A 13,910-nucleotide genomic window follows, 5' to 3' on the forward strand; every position below is an offset into this window, starting at 1 on the left:
TAGATTTTTGGGGGACAGAGGTGTGGGGAATTGGCTATAAGCTGACAGTCTGCCCAACCCCCCACCTCACTTGCCTGTTTAGGTTGCAAAAGGCTGTTAAACTGTGGTGCTGGATTGTTTACACTACCCTCCATGTTCCCCAGAAAGACTGGAGGTAAGTTTCTTCAATCCTTTGTTTGGTATAAAGTTAAGATGATATGTATGGTGGGTGTTTTCTGCACACAACACAATTAAGAGTAAAAAGAGAGGAATTTTTCAATGTATTAACAAGAAAATGAGAATTTGCCTTTCAAATATATGCCCAAACATTGAAGAAATCACTAGGACACATCAGGCTCATGTTTCTCATAAACACAAGAATGAAAAAAACTTAACAAATTTGTGCTGGGACCTGCCAAATTTACTAAATCTTAGTAAGAATTTATCTATATATATAAAAAGATAACTTTTTTGTTTTTTTTTACTTTTAATCCCTCTTTTTTTACGAATTCTAAAAAGCATAACTCAAAAAATGTAACATAAAAATGTTTTTTAATGTCAGAATAAATTTAATTTTGTCATATTTATTTCACTTAATTACCATTAAAGCATGCTTGGACTTTATATATTTTTCTTTAATATTTGACTTAATTATTACAACATATTTCTCAGAAATTTGTATATAGTGCACCTACAATTATTTGTAGAATTTTAAATGCGCCTCGACTTCAAAAAGTTTGAGAACCACTGGTCTACTCCCACATGATGAGCAAATCTCTTTACATAAAGTCACAGTTGAGTAATTGTTTCAGCTTAATAAAATATGTAGTATGTCTACAAACCCACTTTTTTCAAACTTGAATACATCTAACCACATACAGATTTTTATTTTAATAATTCAGAGATTTGGGAAGAAAATGAAATTTAAATTAATCTTTGATAATGATTAATAAAGCTTTCTAAAATATCCTCTGGTATATAACTGAATAATAGTTCCATTTAATATAAATGGTTGCAACTAAATAAATATTAAATAAAAAAGATGAAACTGTATACAAGCTTAAATAAAACAGTTTTTTTGTGCTATATCTAATCAATCCAAACACAGAGTAATAATTTTCAGAAATATTGTTAGATTAGTAATAAACAAGTTAGAATTGTTCTGGGATTGGTCATAATGACAACTTTGACTTAGAAGGAGGAAGGTATATGTCAGGGGTCCCCAAACTGTGGCCCCCTGAGGCCATTCATCCGGCCCCCACTGCACTTCCGGAAGGGGCACCTCTTTCATTGATGGTCAGTGAGAGGAGCATATTGACCATCTCATTAGCCAAAAGCAGGCCCATAGTTCCCATTGAAATACTGGTCAGTTTGTTGATTTAAATTTACTTGTTCTTTATTTTAAATATTGTATTTGTTACCGTTTTGTTTTTTTACTTTAAAATAAGATATGTGCAGTGTGCATAGGGATTTTTTTATAGTTTTTTTTTATAGTCCAGCCCTCCAATGGTCTGAGGGACAGTGAACTGGCCCCCTGTGTAAAAAGTTTGGGGACCCCTGGTATATGTATTATAGAGAAATGCAATGAATGTATGAATTCATAAAGCCATAGAATAATTTGTGTAGAATCTCAGAATACTGACAGTTTACCAAAACATATATTTTTAAACAATAAAAGTCTTTTTTTTTCTTTTTCTCTTTTATTTACTTATTTATCTTATTTATTTATTTTGTATTTTTCTGAAGCTGGAAACGGGGAGGCAGTCAGACAGACTCCCGCATGCGCCCGACCGGGATCCACCCAGCACGCCCACCAGGGGCGATGCTCTGCCCATCCGGGGCATCGCTCTGTTGCGACCAGAGCCACTCTAGCGCCTGAAGCAGAGGCCATGGAGCCATCCTCAGCGCCCGGGCCATCTTTGCTCCAATGGAGCCTTGGCTGCGGGAGGGGAAGAGAGAGACAGAGAGGAAGGAGAGGGGGAGGGGTGGAGAAGCAGATGGGTGCATCTTCTGTGTGCCCTGGCCGGGAATCAAACCCAGGACTTCCATACACCAGGCCGATGCTCTACCACTGAGCCAACCGGCTAGGGCCAGAAGTCTTTCTTTTTAATTAAAATTTTAAAATTTCTATTTTTTCTGTGTTAATGATTGGATTACTATTAATACTTAACAGTATTATTTCTCTTTTAATTTGATGATTGTGGAAGACTGTAATATGACTGGAAATTCCTCCTGTTCTTATTGCACACTCACTTGCAATGTGACATCTCTGCTCTGCTCACCAACCAGTGAAGTCTCTTTTTCTACCTCACCTGCCTTGAATCAGGGCAGGTTTTGCAACTTGCTTTGACTAATAGAATGAGCAGGTAGTGATATTGTGCAAATTCTGAGACAAGACCTCGAAAAGCCTTATAGCTCCTGTTCTGCTCTTTTGTAATTGTGGGGCAGCTGTGTTAGGCTTGCTCTCTGGTTTACCACCTGCAAGCTCTTTTCCTGATTGGTATGTGAGTGCGTGGCTGCGCCACAAGCGTAAGGCCTATATAAGGCTTGCTTGCACTCAGGGGGATTTCGGATGCATGGATTGCCTGTCCACCGCTGTGAGGGGACATTTTACTGTTTCTTTGCCTGAGAGGCAGTTCTCCCCTGCTGTGTGCTTGTCCACCGCTGTTGTGAGACTCTATTAAACAGAATGGCCCAATGCTTTCCGGCTCCACAGTTTCTCTATTGTTTGCCCAAATCCAATGTAGACCTGCCTGGCCTTGGCCACTGCCATTACAGCAACTCTGAAAGCACCATGCTCTGAAGAAGCTTGGCATGATGGAGCACATGGAGAGAAAGGCTGCGCCTGCCAGTCATCCTAGCCATCCCAGCTGAGACCTCAGTCCTGTTAGGGCTCAGACCTGGAACTGCTTCAAACACCCCATCCCCAGTCAATCAATCTGATGGCGGCAACTCTGTGAGTGATGCCAGATGAACCCAGCTGAAGAAATGCCCAGCTCAGCTGAGCCCAATTTCAGAATTATGAGCAAATAAATGCTTTTTTACTTTAAGCTATAAAATTGAGATGATTTGAAATGCCTAAATAACTGAAGAAAATAACTGATGTGATGACAGTTTCTTTTCTGTTTTCATCCCCCCCTCAGAAATAGAAATAGGCTATACAAGACACCATTGTAAATTAATTTAACATTAGAAATAGAGTGACATGCATGGATTTTTTAGTAAAAATAGTTTTCATTGTCATAAAAATCATTTACAATCTAAATAGAAATATATGAAACATCTGTTATCAACTTTATCAAGTAAGTCATCTACTACACTTATTCATATTTCTGTCATTATCATGATCAAAATTTCATCAAGACTGCATGTCCAATTTAAACTCTGATTCATATACTATACAAATGTTTTTATTCCTGCATGGGAGAAATAGCTTTATGTCCTTTCATATCAAATTCTGTTCCTTAAATGTTATTTGTAAGCAAAGCTTTGGTTTGGTATAAATAAATTCATACATACGGATATTGCCATGTGTGGCTGTAATTATTTGCCTATAATTTGTATATTTAATTTTCTGCTTATTCAATATGTTATTCACTTCATATTTATGAGTGATCTGCCAATCTTATTAGGGAAACTTGAAGAAGCTTCATCAAACACTTTGACTACATCAGTTTTTTAGTTGGGAGATACTTTAAGGTCCATATTTTTTTCTAGGAAACTGTTATTAAGGTGTTAAACCCAATAAAACTTTTAGAAGACACTGTAATAAAGTTTCCTTTAAAATATGTTTACTTCCTCCAGTCTACATGGCATGCACTAATAATAACTTCCTAGAGAAATTATAAGCTTGCAGTAAAAGAACTAATACAGAGTCTATGTTAAAAGATCGCTGAGATTATTTTTCATATCAATTTTATAGTGAAGCCTTTGTCCTTATACAATTAAGGTGTTTTTTTTTTTCAAACAAAAGGTCCAGAAGCAGCAGTGAAAACACCTTTATTTTTAGTTTTACGCACACAAATACGCTGTGCCATCCATATTCTCTCTGTGTTCTTGTGAGTCTGTTTTGGTTTATATGTTTCCCCTTTTCCATTTTTACTCAGAAAAGACATTGGCATGTGCAATGATAAATAGCAAATTTGAAAGCATATCCCTTTTGCACTCTAGTGACTGGTTATATCTACGGAGTATTCAAACATTTGCTCCTTATCACAATATAGTTGACTGCTTTTAATTTACTTAGCTTTGGTATCCATATGATGCCAAATTCATTTAGCTGTTCTCTGTGTTTTCACATCTCAAGAACATGTGACAAGTCAGTATATATAACAAGACCAGATAGCACAACTGAAGTACACAGATGTTCTGCATAAACCAAAAGCAGCATTTCCCAGGAAACAGATTTACATCTGTAATTGCTGCCAAGACAAGGGAAAGTCATACTATTCAACAGCAATAATGCTGCCATTGGCAAACCATCCCTTCTGCCTCCCACTGCTCCTGCACTGAACAAGCTATTAAAAGACCACAGAATATAGACAACTAATAAACTGTCACATATGTATCATATAAAAGAGCCGTTGGAAACAATGACTCAGTTGCTAACCTCTCACCTCTGAATATTACCCACATTATAATACCTGAAAGGAAAGGTAGGGAAAAAATGGAGAAACAGCACACATCTGAATTTAGACAATTTTCTGAAAATAAACAAACAAACAAAACCTAATATATTTTTATGGTATCTTCACCCAGTAAATAATCTCTGTTTGATATAGATCCTAGTAGCTTCATTATCGTATATAAGGTGGAACAGATCTAAATGTTTACAAATTTGTTACTGTAATTAATTAACCAATATGGTATTATTAAGTAATATGTCACTGCGTCTATGGTCTTTTCCATCCACTCTCCAAAACACAAGTTGGGTATTTGTCAGACTAAAATAAGTGTAATGAATTTGTGAACTTCTTGTTGAAGTCAAAGTTGCCTTTCTTCATCCATTATTTATTTGGTAAATTCTAGATTCATTTATCCAATAACAATGATGAATTATCAGTTAACCTCTCTATCCTCTGGCCTTCCCTCTATGTGATCACTGGCAGGTATAATCATCCTAAATCTGGATTACTACAGTCAAGGAGGAAAGCTTGGATACCAGGACCCATGTGATAGTCTTCTGATTTTTTTTCTGACAGCTTGACCTACCCTATTCACATTTTCATGAATAAATAATCTGGAGAATTTATTTATATACCTAAGTGTGGTCTAAGCTAATCATGTTTCAACTTGTACCAAAGACTTCATTCCTGTTCTTCTCACAGTGTCATTAAAGAACTAAATAAAACAAGAATTCTGGGTAGAGAGTGGCAATGTGGTATGGCATCCTACAATTATACGGGCCTGACAACCTCCACTGGAAAGTCATAAACAGCATGAATCAGGATGATGGGGGTGGGGTGTCCAGAAAGATGATCTCATTATGTAGTGAATAAAATTTCACTTTTGAAAAAAGTAATCTCCTCAATGTTTATGAAGAAGCAGAGGACTGAATATTCTTCTCAGTAGCTTGTATGCATTACTATGATCCTCAAATTAAGAGATGTGTGTGTATGTATTATATATCTTCAATATTAGTGAATTGTAGTCATAACAGGTATAACTAGTAGGAAAGCAGCCAAATATGACATTTTAAAGAAACAGACCCAGACTGATTCTTTAGTACTGTGATTTCAAACTGCATTTTTTAGAGCATGAGATTTCATACAGATAAATGCCTGGACCAGAATCGTAGGGCACTGAGAAGAGACTGTGGGTGCCTCTTCTTCCTCTTGTAGAGCAGCTCTCCTTTGATCTGTTTTACATAGTGGCGGGTGGAGTTCCACACAGCATTCTGTCTAAGGAACAATTCCACTGACAAAATAAGTTTTAAAGCCATGGATTTAACATAAAAGAAAGTAAACTTTCTAATATCACACATAGATGACTTTTGATATAAAAGATAATAGATGATGATGAGTTACAAAGTACTATTATTATTAATACCCCTATTAATCATTAAACATGCAGTGTTTGTTCAAGTCAATATACATTAGGGTAAGAATTCATACCTAAAGAATGAATGAAGAAGACCACACATGTGACATGAAGATCTAGATTAGCTTATTCAATGCAGAAGGCATTAGTTAAGTGATAAAACCTCAGAGGTGCACTACCTATGTAGCTTTGGAGGGAAGTCGGAAGTAGAAGAGGAAGAGAAGATATTCAATTTCAGATCATGAAAGCAAATGGAGGAAAATTGGCTTTTAGAGACTTTTATGTAAAATAGATTTGAAGATAGTTCTTTTCTGACCCAAAATAAAGTTATTTCAGAAACTCCCAACCACAGCATGGCAGGAAAAGAAGACATCTTGGACAAGGCATTTATCCTAGTGCATTTAAAGGGGAGGAGAGCTGCACCTCCTGAAGTTCCGGCAAATGCAATTGCTGTGGATAAGAAATATTTCAAAAATTGCAATTGGAAACAAAAACAGAAAATGCCTTTAAGATTTATATTTAATTCTAACATAGAAAAGACACTAGAGTTATGCAAATTTTGATGGATCTATGCCTATCCCAACTCGGACTGGAAGTCGACAGAGAAGCATATCACAGGGACTTAGATCAAGGAAAAAAGCCAAAAGGACAAAGGGAAGGTGGACAAGGCAAACACTAGAGAGTTCATTTTTATTATGTTCCTAGCACCCAAATTATCAAATTTACCTTTACCTACCACTTGACCTCATCTTCACTACTCCTATCCCCACTCAGTATTTCAGCCACAATAAATTTTATGTTCCTGGAACATGCCCAACCCCAACTCCTGCCCATGAACATCTGCTAGTCCCTCTCCTTTGAGTGCATTTTCCCAGCTCCTCCATAGCTGGCTCCATCTCTACATTCAACATCCAGTGAGACTATCATCTTCTCAGGGAGCTCTTCCATGAACATCCAATTCACCTCCCCCACCAGGGTTACTTTCTTTATACAGCACCCAGTTTAAGATCAACATCTCATTATTTGGAGTTATGTATTTCTTTTATTTTTAGTTTTGGTCTGTATTCTCACACAGGAATCTGATTCTAACAGGGCAAGGATCCTCCTTCACAGGTCTCTCTGCAGACCTTAGAACTGTGTCCAGCACGCTATAAAGCCAATCCAATGACAAGAGCACAATAATCATTTACTTTATTTTTTTTAATAATTATTTATTTAAAAAAATCAATAACCTCTTATCATTTCTAACTATTTCTATTTTAAAATTCTATCTTTTAAAAAAGTAATTCTTCCTTAGAATTATACAGCTACATGTATTCTGTGAAAGAATTAAAAGCCATCTAGAAACCATGTTTGTCATGAAATAAATAGCCAGTCTGCATACGGGCACAACTAAACAAACCCATGCAGCTGCTGGTAAATGGCTAAGCAACTATCTCTATGTGAGTCATCAAGTGACTTAGGTCTCATAGCTTTGTCATGTCACTGTCTCAAAAATGCATAATTGTAGGTATTTGACTGCCACACAAAAATCTATCAAATATTTTCTGTCATTAAAATTAAAATTGGGGCCCTGGCCGGCTGGCTCGGGGGTAGAGCGTCGGCCTGGCGTGCAGAAGTCCCGGGTTCGATTCCCGGCCAGGGCACACAGGAGATGCGCCCATCTGCTTCTCCACCCTTCCCCCTCTCCTTCCTCTCTGTCTCTCTCTTCCCCTCCCGCAGCCGAGGCTCCATTGGAGCAAAGATGGCCCGGGCGCTGGGGATGGCTCCTTGGCCTCTGCCCCAGGCGCTAGAGTGGCTCTGGTCGCAACAGAGTGACACCCCGGAGGGGCAGAGCATCGCCCTCTGGTGGGCAGAGCGTCGCCCCCTGGTGAGCGTGCTGGGTGGATCCCGGTTGGGCGCATGCGGGAGTCTGTCCGACTGTCTCTCCCCGTTTACAGCTTCAGAAAAAAAAAAATTAAAATTGGAACTTTTCATATTTTGAAAGAAGTAATTTTTTTTTCATTTTTGAAATGTAATTCCTCATTGTTAATAGTTTATTTTCTATTTAGTTAAGAATCACCACACCTGTCATTCCTGTTAGCGCTCTTTCTCTTACCCTCTGTTGAGGTTATGGTTAAAGTTCCAAGCAGAAACAATGAATTTTAGTTCACTTTTACTTTTTCTGTCTATTAGAAAGAGAAGGGGAAGGAGAAAGAAGGGAGGGGAGAGAGAGAGAGAGAGAGAGAGAGAGAGAGAGAGAGAGAGTTTTCTCCTTTCCCACTTAACAAAACAATGACAAAAAGCAGTTAAGAATAGTGTGTGAGGTTGATGGGGTGATTCAAGTCTCCCACACCTAAAAGGTTACTTAATTCAGAGTAGAGCTGGGTTTCCTGACCTATTCCCAGTCTCCTGATAGACAAAAGTTTCACCCACAACCTGCAGTCAGTACTAGAGTTATATTAAGGCAAGGGAGCTGATGTGTTTGTGAGTACCTGGGCCAAAAGGAGGTGGAAACTATCAGAAGCAGGGAAGACATTCACTAGGTATCAGAGGCCAGCCTAGTAGATAGGCTCCCCAGACTTGTGAGGGAGAATGGAAAAACAGCATACCCATTTTATATGGTCTTCTCCATGACTCCTCTTTTTACAAAATCTGAAATGCTTTGAGAAGATGACCTCTTGGCTGAGGGCAATAGGCAGGCTTAGAACTTTAACAGCAGGAACAGGTGTCAAGACTTAAGTGATCTGGCTGAACAGAGCCAAATGACAGCTGCAAAAATTGTCTGCAGATAATGCTTACAAGCCCTTCTTGCAATGACCCTCCGACCCTTTATTTACTTACTAGACAGTTTAACACTACTTTAGCTGTATATCTGTTTATTAAATGATGTTAAATATATATACATATATATTCCTAAGAATTATATAAAGTTTTTATTTTATGACTCCTATTTATGGACTGTACTGGCAAAGTTTTGCCTTGTCGATTTATTTATCTTCTGTTTATCTGACCAAGTTTACAAATAGAAAAGCTTCTTTCTTCTTGATATCAAGCATGCATCTATCAAAATATTGATGCATGCTTGATATCTCATCAACTAATTTCATATCACAATCATATCATAAGATTTTAGAAATAAAGTGAGTACATTCTATTTTCTAGGTTTAGATACATTTCAATTTTTATTCAAATCATTAAATTTACTAATAATAAACCACATATTGAATTAAAATGAACAATATTAATAGCCCTGTAACAAGCCAAATAATAAATAGGTTCTGTGAGCCACATAAGATTTCCATCACCGCATAATCTTTTTTTAAAATCCCTCATGAATATAAAAATCACTCTTACTTCCAGGGCCATATAAATAGGTTGCAGGCTGAATTTGGTCCATGGACCTTAGCTGCTGACGCTTGTCATGATAGAAAATATACTTAAGACTTTTCTTTGCTTCAACCAAATAGCTTCCTTTTTTCCCCCTCAGGATAATGGGGATAATAATGTAGGCAGACAGAATAGACAAGTGCTCTGTATTGTAGGAGAGAAGAATAACTTGGAGAGTAAGGATGTTAAACATTTCTAAATGCCCTGAGTAGTATAGTCAATCTTAGTGTAGTCTGGTCCAATCTTAGAAAAAAATGTGATCCAGTTTAACACGGGCAGCAAATATTTTTGTTGTTTCCAGAAAAGGCACCCTATGTAATTCTGAAATGTCATCTTTGATGTTGTTCTTTGGTTATTTAAGTAGGAGTAGGTTGGACTGGGATAAAAATTGCTACTTCTTATCTGTGACAATATGAATTTCCACTTCTTATTTCCTTCTTTCAGCCCAAACCTTTAGTCTTGATAACTAGTACCAACAATAATACGGCTGTGCCTATTTTACAGTTTTCAATTTGCAGAGTTCTCATTCTAAATAAAACTAAAGGGTTTTTTCATACATTTTTTTCTAATAATATTTGTCAAAGATTCAATCTCATAACTAAGGACATAGAGTTGAATCAAATAAACTTCAAAACAGACAAATGTATATATTTATTCACTCATAACCATGGGCAAGTTCTCAAATATTGCACATTTTCATTTAAATGTTGCATATGCTTATGCTAGTTTTATTTTTCCTATCTTGCACTTGCACTTGGATGCCTAATCCTATGTATGAAAGATGAAGGAAGGACTCTGGCCTTAGTAGCATCATTTTGAGTAGGGAGTGCAATCTTCCATGACCTTTTGGGACCAGATCTTTTCTGATATGGTGGCAGTTTTCTCTGGCTGTATAGTACACATCTAGTTCACTATATTCCAAATTAGACTTGCAATTAGGTGAAGACCTTGAGAATTTGGGGTGAGAGCTGGCACATCCCCATCACTGTCTCTTAGAAGATTCTAGTTTATCTCACAGACATGCTAGTTTATAATGAGTGAATATGTTCCTTTTGGAACCACTGGCTTTCATGCACTGCTTCAGCCACTTTTAGTCTTTGTCAATCTCAATTTCTCTGTCTTGCTCTCTCTCACTCTTTTTTCTTTTCTTTCTTTCTTATTATTTTTTTTTAGCAAGATGTGAGAGTGGGGTCAGGGAGAGAGACAGGGACAGATAGGAAAGAAGAGAGATGAGAAGTATCATCAACTCATATGAACCTTAGTTGTACATTGATTACTTTCTCATATAAGCCAGCGACTCGGGGTTTTGAACCTGGGTCTGCAGTGTCCCCGGCTGACGCTTTATCCACTACACCACTGCCTGCTCAGGGTACTCTCTCTTTATCATATCCCACTCCTCCTCAATCCAAGCAAGGTTTCTTGAGAGGGAGGGCACTGAGATGTGGACAGGGAAAAGAAATATAGCCAAAACACAGTAACATTTGGAAAATTCATTTTTTTTTCTACTATTAAAAACAGAAACTTTTTCTGATATTCATTGAAGAAGATATGTAAATTGTGAAATCTTAGCCAGAACCCTGTTTTGTGCACTGCTTTCCAGAGAATGTTTCTACCCCTCGTCCCAGTTTTGCCAGCCAATCTCCATTTCTTTGTTTGCCCCAGGCCAATATTCATTTTCTTTTTCTACTCCTTCACTCTTCTTACTCCCAAGGCTCAAGTACAGTCAAAGCGGCAGAGAACATTTCTATTGCAAGAAAGAAGAAGTTGCTGAAACTAACATTATATATACAAGTTAATCTACTCAGAACCTAGTTGTGTGCTGCAGAGACTTTGGATAATTCCTTTAGATCACAGATGAAATTAACATGGAGTTACCATGTAGTTTTCCTTTGTTTATAAGCTGAGGCTATAACAGCAGAGGTGGAATCTTATTTAAAAAAAGAAAGGTGACATTTTACAGAAAATTAAGAGCACAATGAGAAAGAGTCCTTCAATTATACAGATTCATCTAAAGATTGTTAAATGTGAATATAATATATAGAGAGCCAAATGCATAATCTTTAAAAGTGCTGTAACTCCTTCAGTGTTACATGTGGCAAAAAATCCCTCTAGCTATTAAAGAACTGCAATATTTTAAAATCAGGGTAGCAGCAATAAATCAGCACATAGGCTATATATTTTAAATGCATTTAAACACATTTAAAGGCTCCTTAGTGATTTGGTCATTTTTTTTTAAAGGGATGTTACCACACTGAAGAACACTGCATGGTCATCACTTCAGGTCTTTACATTTAATAGAGGTCTTTTACATTAAATTTGCCAAATGAAATAATTAATAGATTTAAGTCAAAAATTCCATCCTACCCAGTTTTTCTTACTTTCCAACATAGATTATTATGTGATACCAACGTAACTAAAAACTGTCACATATTCCTTGTAATATTCAATATAAAATAACATTAAATATTTTTAGAAATGTTTTGAGACAATTTTATAATTTCTAAATAGCTAAAACAATAGCTTCATAATCATTTACTATGAAAGGTTATGTGACTCAAACTATTCTCACAAATTAGGATTTCTTGAAAGAGAGAAATTAAACTCCACATGAATACTCTACCTATATAAGATCACAGAATCTTAGGTCTTTTGCACTGCTGGATGCAAAAAAATGCTGTAATAACCTACATTGACATTATTTCTATGAATAGTTTTTCAAAATCAAATCAGAGTTTACAACATTCCAGAACCCTTAAGAAGTTGACTCATTTCTTTTTGGACACTGACCAGTTTTGCACTTTCAATACTTCTCAGTCCTCTTATTAACACTTAAGTTTTCCTACTTTCCTTGTAATTATTTCCATCTAGGTAGCTGATTGTTTTCTAGAGTTTCTAAGACTTTCTTAATTTATATAACATAAATTAATTTTAAATGTTAGTGATTAATCTACATTTTCATTAGTTCATTAACGAAACTGCATACTATACAATATATTTAATCAAATATTTGATTATACATTTTGTGAAGTACATATTATTGTGCCTTTTTTTTTTTTTTTTTTTGCGAGACAGGGACAGATTAGGGACAGACAGCCAGGAAAGGAAAGCATCAGTTTATAGTTGTGGCACCTTAGTTGTTCATTGATTGCTTTCTCATATGTGCTTTGACTGAGGGGCTCCAGCAGAGCGAGTGACCCTTTGCTTAAGCCAGTGACCTTGGGCTCAAGCCAGTGACCATGAGTCTATAATCCCATGCTCAAACCAGATGAGCCCGAGCTCAAGATGGTGACCTCAGGGATTCAAACCTGGGTCCTCAGCCTCCCAGTTGGACGCCTGGTCAGGCTACTGTGCTTCTTTTAATTGTACAATCCAAAATTATATTTTCTAATCAGTAAACTGTCTTTGCTGACCAATGACACTCTACACCTCACTAGGTAACAAATCATCCATTTTAAACTTGAATTTGAGCAGTCTGTGGTCTCTTTAGCAAGAATGTTGCTGCACAGTTGATTCTAGGGAACTCAATTTCATTTCCTTGTAATCATTTTTCAAACTGTCAAGGTCATTTTAAATTCTAATCCTGTCTTCCTAGGTGTTCACCTATCTTGATGATGTGATGTACTTGGCAAATTTAATGACTACTCTCCCCAGCTCGTAATCAATCACATACAGAGATGTTAAATGCACCCAGGACTTTTCTGTGCTGAACAACACCTGTTCTGGCCTTAGGGGCAATGGTTCTACATTGTGTTATTTTTAAATTCTGGTGATTGCCTTATTTTCCATACTGGGTCTCAGAAAATGATAAATAGAAGTCTCCCTGAGGTAAATGAGACCAAATAGAGAAAGGAAGGTGATCAGCCTTAGGTGACATTTTCCCTCAGGGCACTTTACAAATTATGGCACTCTGCCTTGAAATTATTTCTTGGATGAACTAGATAATTCAAGGGTGGAAAATTTTGCCTGTACAAGATTTACTGCTCATTTGATTGGAGGACAAGCAGCACTTTGCCCGGTATGTAGGAAGATTTTATTTTGTCCATATGAAAAAAAATCAATTACAGTGACAACTCTCTGAATGCTCTATTACTTTTATGTAGAGTAGAAATGGTAAAGAGGTGAACCTTTCAAATTGTCAGCTCAGTGCCGAAGAGTTCTATGAATGTGTTTTGGTCCAACAACTTGAAATATGGGGCAAAGAGGATTAAAGTTTTACTTCTTGTATGGATCAACTTCCTTTCAACAGAGATAAGCTCCATTCCGATATTATAGGCTGATTTCTAGTCCAGCTGTGAATGAGTGCTGGGTCTCTGTTTCCTTCCCCGTGAAACGAAATCTGGACGAGTACGGATGTAGCAGATTGTTCTCACTCGGAATGCTGGGTGGCTGGAAGTGGCTGTCTTAAGGGCTCTCCTAGAAATTGTCAAGTGAATTATTTTTTTTAATTAAATTTATTGGGGTGACAGTCCTTAACATAATTATGCAGGTTTTTTTTAAAGGAAAGAACATTCCATGGAGTAGAG

The 13,910-nt window shown here is 36.9% G+C and overlaps 1 protein-coding gene across 1 annotated transcript in view; it reads right to left on the bottom strand.

Annotated features, from left to right (window-relative positions):
• KCNH7 (potassium voltage-gated channel subfamily H member 7) overlaps positions 1-13,910 on the bottom strand; it is a 587,186-nt gene that overhangs the window by 265,785 nt on the left and 307,491 nt on the right. The window lies entirely within an intron of this gene.

Source organism: Saccopteryx leptura, chromosome 7 (assembly GCF_036850995.1).
Source record: "Saccopteryx leptura isolate mSacLep1 chromosome 7, mSacLep1_pri_phased_curated, whole genome shotgun sequence".
Classification (NCBI taxonomy): Eukaryota; Metazoa; Chordata; class Mammalia; order Chiroptera; family Emballonuridae; genus Saccopteryx; species Saccopteryx leptura.